Here is an 18,093-nt window from a genome sequence, read left to right as displayed (position 1 = left end):
AGTGATTAAAGTTCCTGGGAAGATGACTATTGAAACCATGGACCAGGTCAAGGGAGACGGGCTTTGTTAAGAATTACTGTGAGATTTTGAGAGACAAGTAGGAAGAGTAGAGGAGAGATAGGATCACCCTGATGAGCCCCTCAACTATTCTTGAACTAGGAAGTGTGCTGACCATTAACAATATGGGAGAAAGTTGCAGAAGAGAGACAAGCCTGAATCCACAAAGTCTAAACATCTGGGAATAACATCCTTAGGGGGTAGCAATAATAGCAGGCCATTCTACTGTATCAAAGGCTTTTTCAATGTCTATTTTGCAAATCATCCTAGGGGAACACCAATCTCAGTCTCTAAGCTATGGGCAATCTCCTGGGCTACGATAATGTTATCAGAAGCGCCACGCCTAGGGATAAGTCCGTTCTGTTCCGGGCCAATTAGGGTGTGAATCACTTGCTTAAGGTGGTTAGCAAGCATGTTTAGTGATGACTTTATAGCAAACATTATAAAGAGAAATAGGTCTGAATTCAGTGACAGAAATAGGCTTGACTTTTTTAAGAATTAAGGCTACATAAGTTTTACCCCAAGAGAAAGGAAGGTGACTAGTATTGAAAAATGGGAAACCGCTTTATAAAAATGATCTGCAATCTGATTTCAATAGTAAATATAAAATTCTACATTAAGACCATCAGACCCAAGACTCTTACCATGAGGCATAGAAATTAAAGTTCAGTAAATCTCCCCCTCGGAGAAGGGACTAGTCAGAACCTCTCTTTTCATGCCAGTAAGAACAGGAAAATCATCCAGTAAAGCATTAAAATAGAAATTAGAGTTATGAACTGAAGAAGAAGACCAGAGATTCCTAAAGAAATTCATAAAACAATTTATAATATTAGTTTGACTAGAAAAGAAATTATCTGAGAGATCCTTGATTTCATTAACTCTATTTCTATGCTGGCAAACTTTAACTGAATTATGGAAATAATAAGTATTATTGTCTCTATTTGTCATCCAATGTAGTTTATCCCATTGTCCCTAGAAGATACTTTGTTGTCTAAGTAAAGCATTATGATGATTGTATAAAAAGCTCTTAGCTATGTTGTATGCCAATTATCATGTGTGGAAGCAACCCTCCTTTTCAACTTTTTTGATTTCAGCTTGAAGATTAGAAATTTCATCCTCAATGTGACTAAGACCTTTCTTTTTTCCATCTGAGAATGTTAAATTTAGTACGCACAATAGGATGCATAAATGAATGCATAGAGGAAGTAGACAGTATATTTGGATCCAAACAGCCGCACTCGACAGCTTCCCAAACGCATGCTGGAAACTCTCTAAGTATCCGCTAGGGCTAGCTTAGCTTGATCTAAAGGGAGAGCCTTTCTCAGGAATTTACCATAAAGAGAGGTTTGCATGTTGTTTTTGGCTTGTATCCATAGTTCATGGTCAATCATAATTGAAATAGTGGAAGAATTCTTAATTTTTTTCAAAGTGGTCTCTTCTCAGATTAGGAGGATGTTCTTGAAGATCAGACTTAGGTCCGGAGGTAACAACATTAGCCCAGGAGACTCCAAAAGATGGTCTTGGACGGAGAACAGATTTGGGAGGCCCGAAGGGGCCATTAGGAGAGGTTCAGAGGTTCGTATGCTAGAAGATAACTTCTAATCCTTTGGTTTAACAATGAAGAATAATGAGCTATAGATATTTCGCAGCCTCTCATGAGAACTATAGATGACCCGCTAGAGCAAACTCTATGCTTGCCTCAAACTTAATCCAAACACTGAGATGATGTTATCCTAGCCCTTCATTTCCTTCCATTTTCACTCATTCACAAGAATCACAACAGTAACTAAAATAACAGAATATTAAACACAACTTCAGTCACCAAACTGATACAACTCTGAGAACTGAACAATAGCAAACCTTCAATCAGCTAACAATCTCTCCCTTGATTAAAGACTATAAACGCCTAAACATTCTCTGAACTTGTAAAACTGATGTACACTTAAACATTTGCTAAAAATAGCAGCTTGTTATCATCAGATTTGCAGAATTTCAAACTTATAACTTTTGTTGTTAACTATTTCTCTGATGTAATGAAACTTCAGATGGATGTGTTTGGATCTCCCATGCTAGATAAGATTTATTATCACAACATATAGGAATAGAACCATCACATTGAATACCAAAGTCACACATAATCTTCTTTATCCAAAACACCATGACAACAAGTTGCACACAAGGCTATATATTCTGCTTCTGTACTAGACAAAGGCACAATATTTTGTTTCTTTGATGCCCAACACACTACTCCTGATTCAAGATTATAAACAAATCTTGAAGTCCTTTTTCTCTCTCTTAAGTCACCACACCAATCAATGTCTATAAAGCCTTGCAATAAAAAATTTGCATTTCTATTATACTACAGACCAAAGTCTAAAGTCCATGCAACTTACCAGAGAACATTTTTGGCTAGGGCAAATTGCATTTTAGTAGGGCAAGACATAAATCTGGGCAATAAGCTCACTATGAACATTAAATCAGGTCTTACGTGAGTTAAATAGAACAATTTACCAATCAAACATCTGTAAATTATTGTATTTGCATCTTCATCTTTCTCAAACAACTGTTGTTTAATTCTTGAGCTCATTAGGATATGCCTTTTTGCATCCTTGCATATTGTAGACCTTCAATAAATCCCTCATATTTATTTTGAGACAAATGAATACCAAACATATCTTGCTTGATTTCAAGACCCAGAAAATAATTCATGAGCCCCAAGTCATTCATTTCAAACACAGTTTTCATGGTCAATCTGAATTGTTCAACAATCTTCAATGATGTCCCATATAGATCAGGTCATCCACATAAACACAAACCAGCAACACTCCACCATTCTCTTCAATTTTTCTATACAAAGTGTGTTCTCTTCAATTTTGCCATACCAAGCTATTGGAGCTTGTTTTAAACCATACAAGTCCTTAATTAATTTATACACCATTTTCTCTTTGTCTGGAACCTCAAATCCCCTTGGTTGTGCTACATAGACCTCTTTTTTCAATTTCTCCATTAAGAAAAGCAGATTTCACATACAATTGGAATATTGGCCACTGTTTATGTGGAGCAATTTCTAAAAGACATTCTCACTGTGTCTAATTTGGTTATTAGAGAAACCACTTCCTTATAATCAACACCATAATCCTGAACAAATCCTTTAGCAACCAACCTTGCCTTATGTTTAATAATTGTCCATCTGCCTTATATTTAGTCTTGTAAAGCCACTTTACTCCAATCACCTTCTTCTCAAGTAGTAAATTAATTAATCTCCATGTTCCATTTCTTTGGAATGACTCAATTTCTTCAGCCATTGCCTTCTACCACTTTTATAATTTTTTTGTTTCCTCATATGTTGTAGGATCAGATACAGTTAATGCAGAACCACAACTCTTATATATATATATATATATCTAAGAGATCTTACCCTTTAAATTGAAGAATCATCAACACTAGATTCTCTGATTGTTGTAGACTCAAAACTTGGTGAAGATAGGCCATCAATATCATGACTTGACAAAGTATCAGTCACTAACACACTAGGCTGAAACATTGCTAGAAATTCCAATTGACACTAAATTTTGTCCTTTTGCATTTCTAAACACAATTTTCTTTGTTACATATTCATTCACCTCCCAATTCTAGCTCTCATCTTTAGTAAAATTCACATCCCTACTGATAATCAACTTTCGGTATATCTGGAATAAAAATTCTATAAGTCTTAGAATTCAAGCTATAAGTAATAAAAATACCTTTCACAGCTTTATCATCCAACTTTTGCAATTTCTGTGTAGCTTGACGTGTATAAGCTACACAACCAAACACCTTTAAATGATGCACCTTTGGTTTAAGACCAAACCAAACTTCATGACGGGTCTTCTGATGAACAACTTATGTAGGAGAAATATTTGACAAGTATACTACTGTCAAAACTGCCTCAACCCTGAATTTTAAAGGTAAGTTCTTCCTTGTTAACATACTTCTTCGCTTCTCAATTAAGGTCCTATTCTTCCTCTCAGCTACCTCATTTTGCTGAGGAGAATAAGGTGTTGTCAACTCATGTTTAATACCTGAATTTCTTCAAAACATATCAAATTCCCTTGATACAAATTCACCTCCTCTATCTGTCCTGTGGATCTTCAATTTTCTATTTGATTGCCTCTCAACAAGTGCTAGAAATTCTTTAAAATAGGTAAACACTTAATGCTTGTATTTTAAAACATAAACCCATTCCATGCGTGAGTAGTCATCAATGAATAGCAAAAAAATTTATTCCTTCCATAAGACTCAGTTTGCATTGGGCCACATACATCAGCATGTACAAGATGCAATTTATTCTTAGCTCTCAATGGCTTTCTTATAGAGAATGGTTTTCTAGCCATTTTCCATGGACACAAGCCTCACAGTTTTTAAAATTTTTCATTCTTGGTAAGCCTATCACCATATCATATTGCTTTAACAATTTCATTCCTTGAAAACTCAAGTGCCCAAATCTTTGATGCCACAACAAATTTTGATCATATTCCTTTACTACCACATTTGCAGCCTCAATCTTGGAAAATTCCACTGGATATAAAATACCATTCTTCTCTACATACAACAACTGATCACCTGTTGTAGCATGCTTCACAATACATTTATGCTCTCCAAACTTCACAACATACCCACTTCCAGTCAATTAGCCAATACTTAAAAAATTATGTGCCAACTTAGGCACATAATAAAGATCATGAATCAATTTAATTTCTCCACTCTGCATAACCACAACCACAACCACTGAGCCCATTCCTGCCACCTTATCCTTCTAATTATCCCCCAACTTGACTACATGAGATAATGACTCGTTAAGCTACTTAAACAGCTCCATTATACCTGTCATGTAATGTGAACTTCCACTATCCACCAACCAAACTAATGAATTTTTATTTCAACCCCATCATGCCCCATGGAAAGACTACCAAATTCATCAGAATTTCTGCTACCATCTGAACCTGCTGAACTTGAACTTCTATCTTGATTTTGGTTTAATAACCAACAATGATACTTCATATGACCATACTTTCTACAATGAAAACATTGAACACTTTGATAATTTCCTTTACCACCCCCCTGACAAGTTGGTGGTCTGTTGAATAGCCTTTGACCTCCACTACTATATTATTGACCTGACTAAAACTGTGTCCAACCATATGAGAAATTACTTCTATTATCATAAAAATTTCCTCTTGCACTGTCGAAACTTCTTCCTCAAGCTCTGAAATTTCTTCCTCTACCTCTTGCAAATTCTCTGCCTTTGTTAGACCAAGCAGACCAGTCTTCACTCTCTTGAGAACCACCTCTACTTGATGGCTCTCTTTTTACATACAAAGCCTTATCTGCATGTTGATCTTCGAATCTATTAAATCTGGCTTCATAAGTTTGCAAGCTTCCACTCAATTTATTCAAAGTAAGCTTGTCAACATCTCTGTCTTCTTCAATGGAAGTAATTAAATGATCATACTTGATTGTTAAACTTCTCATCACCTTAGACACAATCTCCTTCTCTTCTACTTCATAGCCCAGACCTTTGATTTAATTTTCAAGAGAAACCATCCTTGAGACATATTGCTATACTTCTTCATCTTCTCTAAAAACGTACTCCAACATGCCCAAACTTCTCACTTCCAAGCTCGAATACCATTGTTACTTCTTTGAAGATGAAGATTTGGATTTGAAGATGAAGATCTAAAAAAAAGTCACAGATCTGATGGTCAAACAAACACATTTCGCAGACACACTCACAAACTTTACTCAATCTTCACAATTATATATTGAAAAAAAGAAACAAATAAATGAGAAGGAAATTACAAAACTATCCGTCACTTAAACTAGCTTAGCAAACTCTTTGCTTGCCTCGAACTTAATTAGAAAATTTTGATGATGTTATCCTAGCCCTTCATTTCCTTCCATTCTCACTCATTCACAATAGTAACTAAAATAACATAAATTTAAACATAACTTTAGTCACCAAAATGATACAAACTCTATGAAAAGAATAACCAGCTTCAGCTCTAACTTCACAACAGCAAACCTTCAATCAGCTAAAATTGCTTTCCAACCTCAATGTACTGTACAACCTTGTTCTTATTGTGAAACTTAAAACAAATTGCCTAGATATGTCCCTTTGTCTTGTACTAGTTTTAACTATGACTTGGATCTCTCTTTGCTGAAACTCTTAGATGGTGCATTCTATTTTTCACAAACAACCCTAATACTTATTCATTTGATTTACTATCAAACCCTAATTTATTAGTAAATTACTCTTACTCAAAAGGTTATAATAAGTGCATTTTATATATACATTTTTATATACCCTATTGCATGAATTACTTGTCTTTTTAAATTACTTTTGTTATAAATCGATGTTACTTGGGGTATATTTATTAAATGATGCAAATAATTAGGTCTTGGATTGAAAGGAATGAATAGAGATGAATTTTGGGATGAAATGGAGTTGGAATGCACTTTTTAGAACAAGCATGGTCGGGAAGCACGCCCATGCTTATAACTGTGCACTTTTCAGGACTTAGAAAATTTTAGTCCGATTGATGAAGGACACACATCCATGTTTGGAAGCATAGTCAGAAAGCACAGGTGTGCTTACACCCGTACACTTCAATAGAATCTACATGAACTGAAGATCATGGTTTCACTGTCCCTAGCACCATCGTGCTTTGGAAGCATAGTCAGTAAGCACGGGCATGATAATGCCAGTGCACTTTACTAGGATCTTCATAAACAAAAAAGCATGGCTCCATGGCTCCATGGCTCCAAGCACCATCGTACACTTGAGGCAGAGCAACAAGCACGAGGATTCTTACGCCCTTGCACTTTTCAAGTTGGGTTACAATCATGCTAAGAACAAGTTCCAATACACTCTGAGGAAAACAAGATCAAGAGCACCACCATGCTTGCATCAGGAATGGTGCTTTTAAGCCCTAAACTTAGGTTGTGAAAGGATCTTCTTTTTTCTAGGAGACAGGGGTTTGAACACAACTTGGCACCATTCAGGGCTAGATCTAGGTGGAGAGATCATCGTGGGAATGAAGGAATACTGGCAATATTATCTTTGATAACTCTCCAACAAGGATAGTGAAGCAAGAAGGGAGTTGTATGAATGGTATTTCTTTCTCTTGTTGTTTTTCATTGATGCATTATAGAACCATGAGGGGCTAACTTTCATTTGGTACCCCGAATTATGATCCTTTACTTATTATGTATTAACTTAATTCCTTTCATTATTGAGTTTCCTTGTGGTTCCCCCTCTTGTTTATCTTGGTTGCTTATCTTTGTGTTGATTGCCTTGATGTTGTATGTTGCAAAACTCAATGTGGGATTTGTCGCTAGCTACGTGAGCATTTATTTGGCATTCATGTTCCCTGTAGTTATAATTGTAGTCAAGAAGCATGTTAACCTTAGTTAAACATCTGTATCTAGATTGTGATTGAATGATCCATTTATCTAGGGCACACATTAGGGAAGGGGTTGACTCTACTTCAAGTCATGAGTGAGGTCGTACATTATCAAACCCTCCGTAGGTGGTTACCATGGTCCAAGGAGATATACATGTAATCATTGCCTAGTCAATACATTTGTCAAAAGGGATTAATATGGGGGACTGTCTGACACACCCCTTGCATGTGTGTACCACAAGTGCACGGGTTGTCGAAGTAATAAAGTACCCCAGTGATTGGATAGTCAAATCCATAGGGAATAGTTGCTTGGAAACACAAGTGTTGCTATTTAACTATAGTGAAAACCAAATTGTGATGTTGATTCAAAATATCAATGCAAATAAACTAAAGAGAAAAGAGAACAAGGAAGAGTAAAAAAGAGAGGTAATCGATAGTAAAATGGGGTACTTAGACAATGCTCACCAAAGGACTATTGTTTCAAATGAAAGACTAATATTATATCTCCTAATTGAAATTTAATGAGTCATGGCAATCCAAAGACACATGGTCCCAAACCTAAGGTCAACCATGACTAGCCCTCTACACTATGCCCCAGCGGAAAGGAATACTCTCAACAACTCACACTGTGTGGGACTGCTTGAAGTTCTAGGGATTCCAATTGATAAACCATATTATTTAATATAGATCTGACCCTTTGGTCCAGGTGAAAGGCACCTAGTCATGATTAAGCCCTAGCACTAATGATTACTTCAATACTTCACTCTATTGCTTGCGCAACTAAGCCCCAGTGGAGTTTGTCTCTTAGCACTTCACTCTATCGTGACCACAAAGAAATCTTGGAGTGTGGAGGTAGGATAAATCATGACAGAAGGGAAAGGAGACGTTCCACTACCTCTCGACTCACCCTCTCAACCCTCTTCAATCTTGCTAAGTCTAATCCTAATGGAGGTCACTCACTCCATTAGGATTACCAAGATAGATTCTCAACCCTAGTGTCACTCTAAGTGAAAATCAATACAACAAGCATTCAAGGTTGAAACTCAATTAAAACATCAATTAAAGAAGCAAAACAAGAGTCAATGAAACAATATCATCATAGGGTTTACAAGTTCAAGCACCCACTAGGGGTTTAGCTTTCCATGAAGCAATACAAAATCAACAATGAAATCGAAAGTAAATGCAAGTTATCCATAGAGAAAACCCCATTGTTATCCGTGTCAATGGTTTTGAAGAGCTTCTTCATCTTCTCTAAAGGTTCCCTTGTCAAACCTACGGCACACATCGCCGAATCAATACGGACGAAAGCTCTCCCAATAGTTCTCCTCCTAAGGTACTCGATGTCAAAAACCATAGAACCACTCCTAAAACCCAGCAAAAGCCTCTCTAAACCCTAGCCGCACTCTCCCCAGAAGATAGGTAAAAGATAGTGACACAACCCTTGCATGTGTGTACCGCAAGTACACAGGTTATCGAAGTAATAAAGTACCCCGGTGAGTGGGTAGTTGTATCCACAAGGAATAGTTCTTGGAAATAAAAGTATTGCTATTTAACTATAGTGAAAACAATTGATGAGTTATGTGAACAATATCAATGCAAAAGAAAATAAAAAAAAGGAATGAGAGTGCAAGAGGGATAAGGAAAGGCAATCGATAGAAAGATGGGGCACCCAGACATTGCTCACCCTAGGACTATTGTTTCAAGTGTAAGACTAATCATTATACTTCCAAATTGACATTTATTGAGTCGTGGAGATCCAAAGACACACGGTCCCAAACCTAAAGTCAACTGTGATTAACCCTTACACTATGCCCCGGCGGAAAGAAATACTCTCGACATCTCACACTGTATGGGGTTGCACGAAGCTCTAGGGACTCCCAGTGATAAACCGTATTCCCTAGTATAGATCTAACCCTTTAGTCTAGGAGAAAGATCCCTAGTCACAATTAAGCTTAAGCACTAAGGATTACTTCAACATCCAAGAACTTCATCAACAAATGCATCCACGATCTGCTTTTGCATTCTTTCTTCCAAAATTATTTTCATAAATCTAAATACACGAAAGAACACAAATACACACGCATAAGCAATAAAATCTGAATAATGTGATGCTCAATGTAAGAAAGAATACTTCGCATTACTTATACACAACCACTTATCAGATAGGAACAAGATCCCCCAATAAAACTCTCTAAGCGGTATTTATAGGGCTAAAATCGGGCATCCACACAGGCATGTGGAATTTCCACACGCTCGTGTGAATTTCCAGGGTTTTTTGGTTTCCTGTGCACTGTGAACAGTAACTGTTATAGTTATTTTACTACAGTAAATTGCTATAGTGGCTCACTAAAACACTCTTGAATTCACTTTATTCATCGAGGCCACATGATTGGGCACACATCATGCGGTAGATCACATCGCATCTTCAATTAAACAACATTGACGAAGCTCTTAACAATGTTGTACAAGTCAGAATATATGAGTGTGACTGCTTTTGTGCCACTCCACTTTGTGTATTCCCTTAAGCATAATGGAGATTGGCACACACCCAAATGTCTATGAGCACAACTTGTGCTTTGACCCTTGTTCGATCCAAGAATTCCATCAACAATCGCGTCCACAATCTACTTTTGTTTCTTTTTTTTTCTGAGCTTGTCTCCACAACCCTAAATGTACAAAATGAACACAAATACACATGAATGTGCAATAAAATTTGATAAAAGTAATGCTCAATATAAGAAAAGTATACTTCGTATTACTTATACACAAGAACTTATCACTGTCCTTTCCACTACTGTCTTTTCAACCCTAAACCTTATCTCAGTTTTTCTTTCTATTTCCGTATTTCTTTAATTGTTTTAAACTAAATTTCAACTAATCTCTCGAGCCGGCTAGATTTTAGAAATTGAGCAAGTATCGAGAGCTATACCAATCCTTGAGGATTCGACTACCTGACCGTTCAGGTAGATTTTTATTATTTATATGACCCGTGCACTTACGTTTATGCAAAGGGCGTATTATGTTACTTTTTAAGGAATATAACAATTATAAAGCTTGATCATCACCATTTATCTTAGTAAAAAAACTCACTAACATGGGCCTTGATTAATGACATAGCTTCTACCATATGAAGTGTTTTCAATTGCAATCATGTACATGGTCTTAAATTTTGTTGACAAACCAACTTCTATTGCTACAAAAATTTTCTATATTAGAAACTAAATTTTAGAAATAGATATATTCTATTTGTAATCATACTTGGATTTATAACATATGAGGAAAATAATTCACTTAATGAACTTAATTACGAATGGTTACCAATAGATTAGAAACTACATTTAGAAATAAACTAAAATTCATTTCTAAATTAGATTTTAGGGTTTAACACCACCTCTGGTAATATTAGTTCCATGGCCATGGAAAGCCTCGAGAGGGTTTTGCTCTAGATGACTTGCATGTGTAGTTTATTAAACACAGCTTGGAAGAACCTCGTGGTTAACCACATGTTTGGTTTTGATTTTATGTAGTCATTACGTGAGGGGTTTTACATAACTTTTCAAGACTTTTTTGGAGATATTTTCAGACTTCTATAGAGAAACTTTGGAGGGAATCTTCTTGGGTTACATGAACTACCTTTAGAAATATCCTTAGTAGCTATCGAGAGTGCAAAGAGTAAGGGGTCTAGGATCGAGTCTCCATAGAGAGGAGTCACCAATCTAGGAAGATAGCAAGGCATGAGGGAGTCATTATGTTTTCTTTTGTTGCTTGTTTTTCTTTGTTTAGGTATGTTTTCTTCCATGATGAGGAGCTAAGCTTCCTTAGGTCTTTGGATATCAATGATCTTGATGATAACACATGTAACTGGACTTTGTTTACATCAATTTCATATTTAATTGAGTTTCTTTATTGAGATTCAACTCTTGATGATGCAAACTTTAGTTTGTGTTCTATTGTAAATATATCACATTTGAAAGGGTTGTAAGCATGCCCAGAGATAGGATATCTCAAACTTTTTGACATAGCGTTAAACCTAATAGCAAGATTCACAAAATATTAATGTTATCATTGAGAAAGTAGATTAAAAAGGGATTTCAACCTATGTTCATATGGGATTAGGTGCTAATAGCCTTGAGAGAAAGAATTGGCATAATTTATGAATCTCCATGGTGCAATAGGCTCGTGACTACAACTAACATTAGGTCTCATCCTACTGAGACTTTGTAATTAAATGCTTCATTTCATAATTGAATACCTCATGATCTTTTATTGTCTTCTCGATGTTTACAAAATTTAGTTTAGTTTTTCTTTATTTCTTACAACCTTTATTATTTTATAGGCTAAATAGTAGACAAATGGCTAGTACTAGCACTTCTAGTTCTTGTGGGATTCTACACTTTACTCTATCATTATATTATTTAAGCAACTAGTGCATTAAAAAGCCAATTAGTTGATAGAGAAGGTACCCGGACATGGATCCCCCTAAATTTCAAGTACAATTAGACTCAATAATGATTTAATTTTTGATAGGTTTGGGTTGTGGAGATTCATGAATTATAATAATATTTTTATCAAGGCTACTTGTGCCTAATCTCATACAAAGGTCAAATGAAATCTCTTTCTTAACTCTCCATGAATCTATCTCCTAGGATTGATGCCTCGCACTCTCTAATCATAGTCTAAAAGAATTGTGAGGTACACCTATAATTCCCTTCATTTAAGGTAGACCTATAGGCTAATGATTTCTTAATCTATACATGTAAATCAAACAAGAGTTAAAGATCTTGTTGTATACATATAGTTCATGCTTCATACCACACAAAGATAAAACACAAAACAAATCTATATGAAACCTATATAAAGTGGTATCCTATTACAAATTCATACTAGGCATCACCAATATCCAAATAACCAAGGATATTTAGTTCCTCATCCTAAGGAAATCAGAAATACAATAAAAGAAAGAAAGAAAGAAATAGAACATAATAAAACTCCATTAAACTTCAATCTCAATTCCTAGAATCCTCTTAGAAAAGACTTATCCTTCCTTTTCAATAACAATTAATGACTACCAATGATGCTTCCATGGATCTTTCCCAATGACTCCTTAACTAGTAAAATCTTTATTGAAAACACCCAAAAGAATCCCTCAAAGAATTGCAACTCAGTCTTAACTATTTGGACAAATCTAGGTTAAATACTAGGTAAGCATGGGTGTGTTCATGTAGTGCACTTGTCCTTTAAGTCATTTAGAGCAAAATACTAGGAAAAAATAACATGAACTTGGATTTCCTATGATCTACACATCCTCGACATGGGCATGTAACTCCCAAGTTGAGCTCCTCACCTTAAATCCTACATGTACAATTGAGTCTCTAGGACATGTGTTTACATGACCTCAACATGGATATAGTTTGCCTGTGTATTCCTCTGAAGTTTTGATATTTACTCATTTTTGGCTCCAAATCATTCCAGAATCATATCTTCTACTCCAAGTGCATGATTTTTAGTCTAGACATGAAATAGAAATAAACTAAATTTTAAAAAACACCCAAATCACGCAAGAGAAAAAAGATAAGTATGACAATTATGATAACTGCTTGATTAGTCATTAATTTTATGGCATTTCACTTGGCATTTTGGTTGATCCTAAAGTATTTTGTTTGGATTTGATGCTCATTTCTATGAAAATTCATATGTAGGGTGACTATTACAAGGGTAAACCTCTTCCATTCGGGGATTTTCTACATCCACAATGATTCGATATCTAATCTTTTGCTTAAGCGGCCCTCTACTTTTAACCACTTCGACTAATGTTGTCACTTCTCAACATGCGGGCCAGGCATGCAACTACCACTGCAACAATCCCGAGTAAGGATACACACCGCAAGTCTTACAAGAGAGAACCTTCTCATACCTGTTCATATCATCAAAGAAACTAAAAGATCACACAAAAGATTCAAGAAAGGTTCACTCAAACAAATATAAGGAAAGAATATGTATACAAGAAAGTATACGACAATATCTCACACAACTCTCAAATACAAGTATAAAAAAAATATATAAGGAATAACAAGTAAAATTCTATAATAGTCTAGTGGATCCACCAAATATGCCTATACAAAATAGAAAGGCCCAAATGGACCATTACCATAGATGAACAATACCCTGCACAACTCCTAAAACACCATCGCTATGCTATGCTAGACCTAGGAAAAAGAGGGAAGTGGGTGAGTAATGATGTTACTCAGTGAGTGGATTAGCATAATTCTAAAAGGATATAAAACTACAATAATTAAATTCAAATAAAATAAACTTTTATAATTATACATATGACTCCAAAATATTTCAATATATAATCAAATTAAAAAAATTATATAAAACCGCAATAATTAAACCCAAATAAAATAAGCTTTTATAATTATACATATGACTCCAAAACATTCTAGTATATATAAACATGTCAACATAAGTATATATATAGGTTCTAATTGACTTCCCACAAGTGCACGGGGTAGTCAAGTAGTACCCTGTGAGCGACACAGGGGTCATATTCCACGGGGCTAAGGAGCTATACTTACTATCTTTTTAATTGTTGTTTAACATACAACTTTAAGTGTAAGTGTTCTAAGCTATTAAAAAGATTAAAAAGAATTAAAGTAGAGTGTCTACACGCCGGGGTGAATGAAAGAAAAACCTTAGGGAAGAAGATGGTTACGGATGTTGATTCCCTTGGGGCTACTAAAGCAAGAAGGATGCTAAGGTTATAAGGTAATGGTTGTTGTGCCAAGAGAATCCTAAAGTAGGTTAATTCCGAATCCCTCAATGATTAACCCCTAATCTCATATGAGTATTGGTTCAAAATCTCTTCCAACCAAATCTACCTATGATTGCATTAAGGCTAGTGAATCTCTAATTAGGGTTAAACACAATATCTAGGTTCATCCCTAATTGTTAGAGGGGTACAAAATACGTGAATATCTTAGTGTATTCATACATGGATCTTTTTCAAGCTAATTGTGTCTAATACATGGGCACACCCTGTACATTCAAGTACAACCTAGAAATTGAACCACAAAGTTCTCATGTAATCCAAACATAAATGAACACTAAACTTGAACCACAAATCCAAACTAAATGCATTAAAAGTACTCAAAGCATCCAAACAAGAAAGTTCACCCCAAGGTTCACCGGTATACAACCAAATAACACATTCAAAGTCATGGAAACAACTAAAATAAGCATAACAAATACTCCCTCAAACACTAGAAGCGAATGGCAAGTCGGAAAGCATTGAAAGCTTCCACGAACACCGCAATGGTGGCGGCTTCCCTCGGCGTCTTCAAGCTTCCTCAAGTGAGATCGTAAAAGGATCTTGCCAAAATGTGCTTCTCCACTTGGTTTCCACTTCAAAACTCCTTCAAATTTGATCCTTCACCTCGGATTTAGCCTTGGATGGTTAGGAGACAAGTGTAGTAGAAGAACACCCCTCACAAAATGTAATAGAAACCTTTTTAAAGACTTTTTCGGGTTTTTCACTGCCTCCCTTGTGGGTGAAAAGATGCCCATAAAGCCCTATGATTTCTATCAAAATTTTGTTTAAAGCGCTACAATACCTACTGTAGTAATTTTGCTACAATAATTGGTATGAAAATCTATAGTTGTCTTGCGGCATTCTCATGGCTGCAAGGTTGCCCACAAGGAGAACCTGAGGCTTTGTGATTTTTTCAGTCCTTTGTGCTACAGTATTTGCTATAGTGTACATGAATGGAACCAATTAAACCACAAAAGGGCATCGCCCTATCAAGATATACACGAATAGTGGAAAACTTATACATATAAAATATATATATAGGTGCTTATCAAGTTCCAAAATGAGTATAAGAATAAATCTAATTAATTCAAGTAGCCGACAATTATCAATAAGAAATTTGGTTTAAAACAACCTTCAAAAGAAATCATAATGGACCTCATCACAAAATCGTTAACAATACAAAATTTGACATTGTGTAACTGAATAAAACTTAAAATTTCACAAGGAAAAATTGAAATGTAAAATCATTCTCAAGCAATAGCCTAAAAACCACTCCAACATTAGCCGTCATTGCAACTATGTTGAGAGTCGTCAAGGTCTTTCTACACTTGATGTTGACCCACTAAGACTCATGTGGCGACATCCGTATCTCAATGTAATAATACCCATTTGAGAAATTCTCTACACCTCTAAAAAGAAAACATAATCTGGGTCCAGCACGCCGCCTTACAAGGCCTGACCGTGAGCAGGTGGGTTACAACCCCATCACTATCAAAACATAAGCACAGAACAGGGTCAAAGGCCATATCATAATCATAGAAGATTAACAACCCCAAGTGTCACAATAATATTCAAAAGTTCCATTTCACCACATTTCCCAACATAGAATAGGGAATTCAAGTTTCATAGAGAATTCAATCATTAACCATGTAAAATCAATTCATATAGGGATATGTATATATTTATACTTGTAACCCATCATGTGAAATACAATTATCAATAGGATAATAATCCGTGCAAAACCTTTACAAATATCATTTGGGTAACATACAAAAATAGTACGGAAACATAAACATAATAACACGAGCAATTAAAATCATTTGGAAGCTAATAGAGCTATGCATCACAATATAATCACACTCATATGTCTAGTAATTTCGTATAAAAGACAATATCATAGTGCACCATTTCAAACCAACCAAACCTTAATTTAAATATGATAAAACCAAGAACAATTCATCAAAAGATTAGAAAGCATTTAAAGATCCTAATAGAAGTATGCATTTCAACATAACCCACTCAAAAACAAACACTCCCAAAAAGTCATTTCCACACCTCCGTGAGCTCCTCACTATACTCAGAGGTTGGTCCACCTAGCAAGCAAGAACACAACACATGAAAATGATGAAAACAAAAAATACATAAAAACACACGCGTGTGACTCCCCTAATCAGCATGATTTGGCCCGAATTAGACTCAAATGATGTCCAATTTACCTAAAACAAGAACTAATGGGTTTTGCTTGCTATACTACCGATACAGTAATGTCGATCTCAAGGATGAAATCTACTCAAGATTTCAACAAGATTTGGAGAGGATACAAAATGGATTATAATCAATAACATTTTAAACATCTTAGAAGAAGAGATTGCAAGATTAAGAGCTCAAGTGATCATCATTCAACAAAACCCTAGATTCAACATCTAGGAGAAAATATGAATGAACAAGGAAAGGAGAAACCATACCTTGATGATTTCAAAAAGAAGAGGTGAAGGATCATCCTTCAATCCATAATCAAAGTAGCAAGAGAAGGGTTGGGGAGGCACTCATCCAAGTAAAAAATAAAGAAGAAAAGAAAGAAAGCATTAAAAGGGAAGAAAAATGGATAAAAGACCAAAATCCCCTCGCCTAAATGCCCTAGAAAAATCTTTATGTGGGCGTATGAAAAATTCCACACGGCCGTGTGCCACCCTGTGCGCCTTTCTGCCAAATTGCTACAATACCGTGCTACTGTAGTTTGCTACAAGCCTACTACCACATTACCAAATGCCAGAAAGAAACAAGGGCACCCACATGAGCGTGTGGTACACAACACCAGAAAAGACACAAAGGCATATACAACCTTCACACAGGCATGTGGTGCACAACACCAGAAAAGACACAAAGGCCTATACAACCTTCACACAGGCGTGTGCATGCCGGTGTGGATTTTGGGTCATGTATTCTACAAAAAATGTAGAAATGATCTTTCTACGTCAAGGAAATCCCCAACTACTCAAACCACACTACTATACACACCCAAAATACAAAAACAATACCAGACGAGAGGTCCTTGGTTTCACAAATGCCATTAATATAATTCTTATATATTTGATTTTTTTTTGTTAGAGGCAGTGATGCCTATGCAATTCTTATGGTATATGATATATAAAAAGAAAAAAAAATTAAAAACTAGATTATGGAAAAATATGCTATTAATTTTTTTCCCCATCTTTAAAATTACTCACATTACTAGTGATGTAAATATTTGGAAAACTGATAAGTGCTTAATTATACAAGTTTTATATCAAAATTTGATAAGGCGCACAAACAAACCTAATAGTGACACAAGTGCACATGTTGTAGCAATATAAGTGTGCAAATAAGTAAGGTCGATCTCACGAAGGAAATTGAACACTAGATACTAACTCTTTCCCTTATTATCTAGCCAATCAAATCAAAATTCAGATTTCTAACAACAAAGAATATACTTCAAAGAAACGCTAATATAATCAAGTAAAAATTAAGATGATAAGAATGGTAGTTGGATAAGATTTTCCTTGGTTGTTAAGAGTAAAGACATCTATTTTTTTAAGAATTCTTGAGCCTAATTGGTTATGATCGTTGGACCATAAAGGTTCCTTACATAAACTAGTACCTATCTCTAAGTGGCTAGGTCCTAAACATGGTAGGCCAGGTATTTTGCACATTCCCCCCATGAATGCATTATGATTCTTGGTCCTCTCTACCAAGTCACCTTAGTTCGAAAAGTTCTTATTATTCTATCTATGAGAAAGAAGTTTA

The sequence above is a fragment of the Dioscorea cayenensis genome, chromosome 20, assembly GCF_009730915.1.
Source record: "Dioscorea cayenensis subsp. rotundata cultivar TDr96_F1 chromosome 20, TDr96_F1_v2_PseudoChromosome.rev07_lg8_w22 25.fasta, whole genome shotgun sequence".
NCBI classification, from domain to species: Eukaryota; Viridiplantae; Streptophyta; class Magnoliopsida; order Dioscoreales; family Dioscoreaceae; genus Dioscorea; species Dioscorea cayenensis.
The sequence above is the reverse complement of the archived record's forward strand: the minus strand, read 5'-3'. Positions refer to the sequence as shown.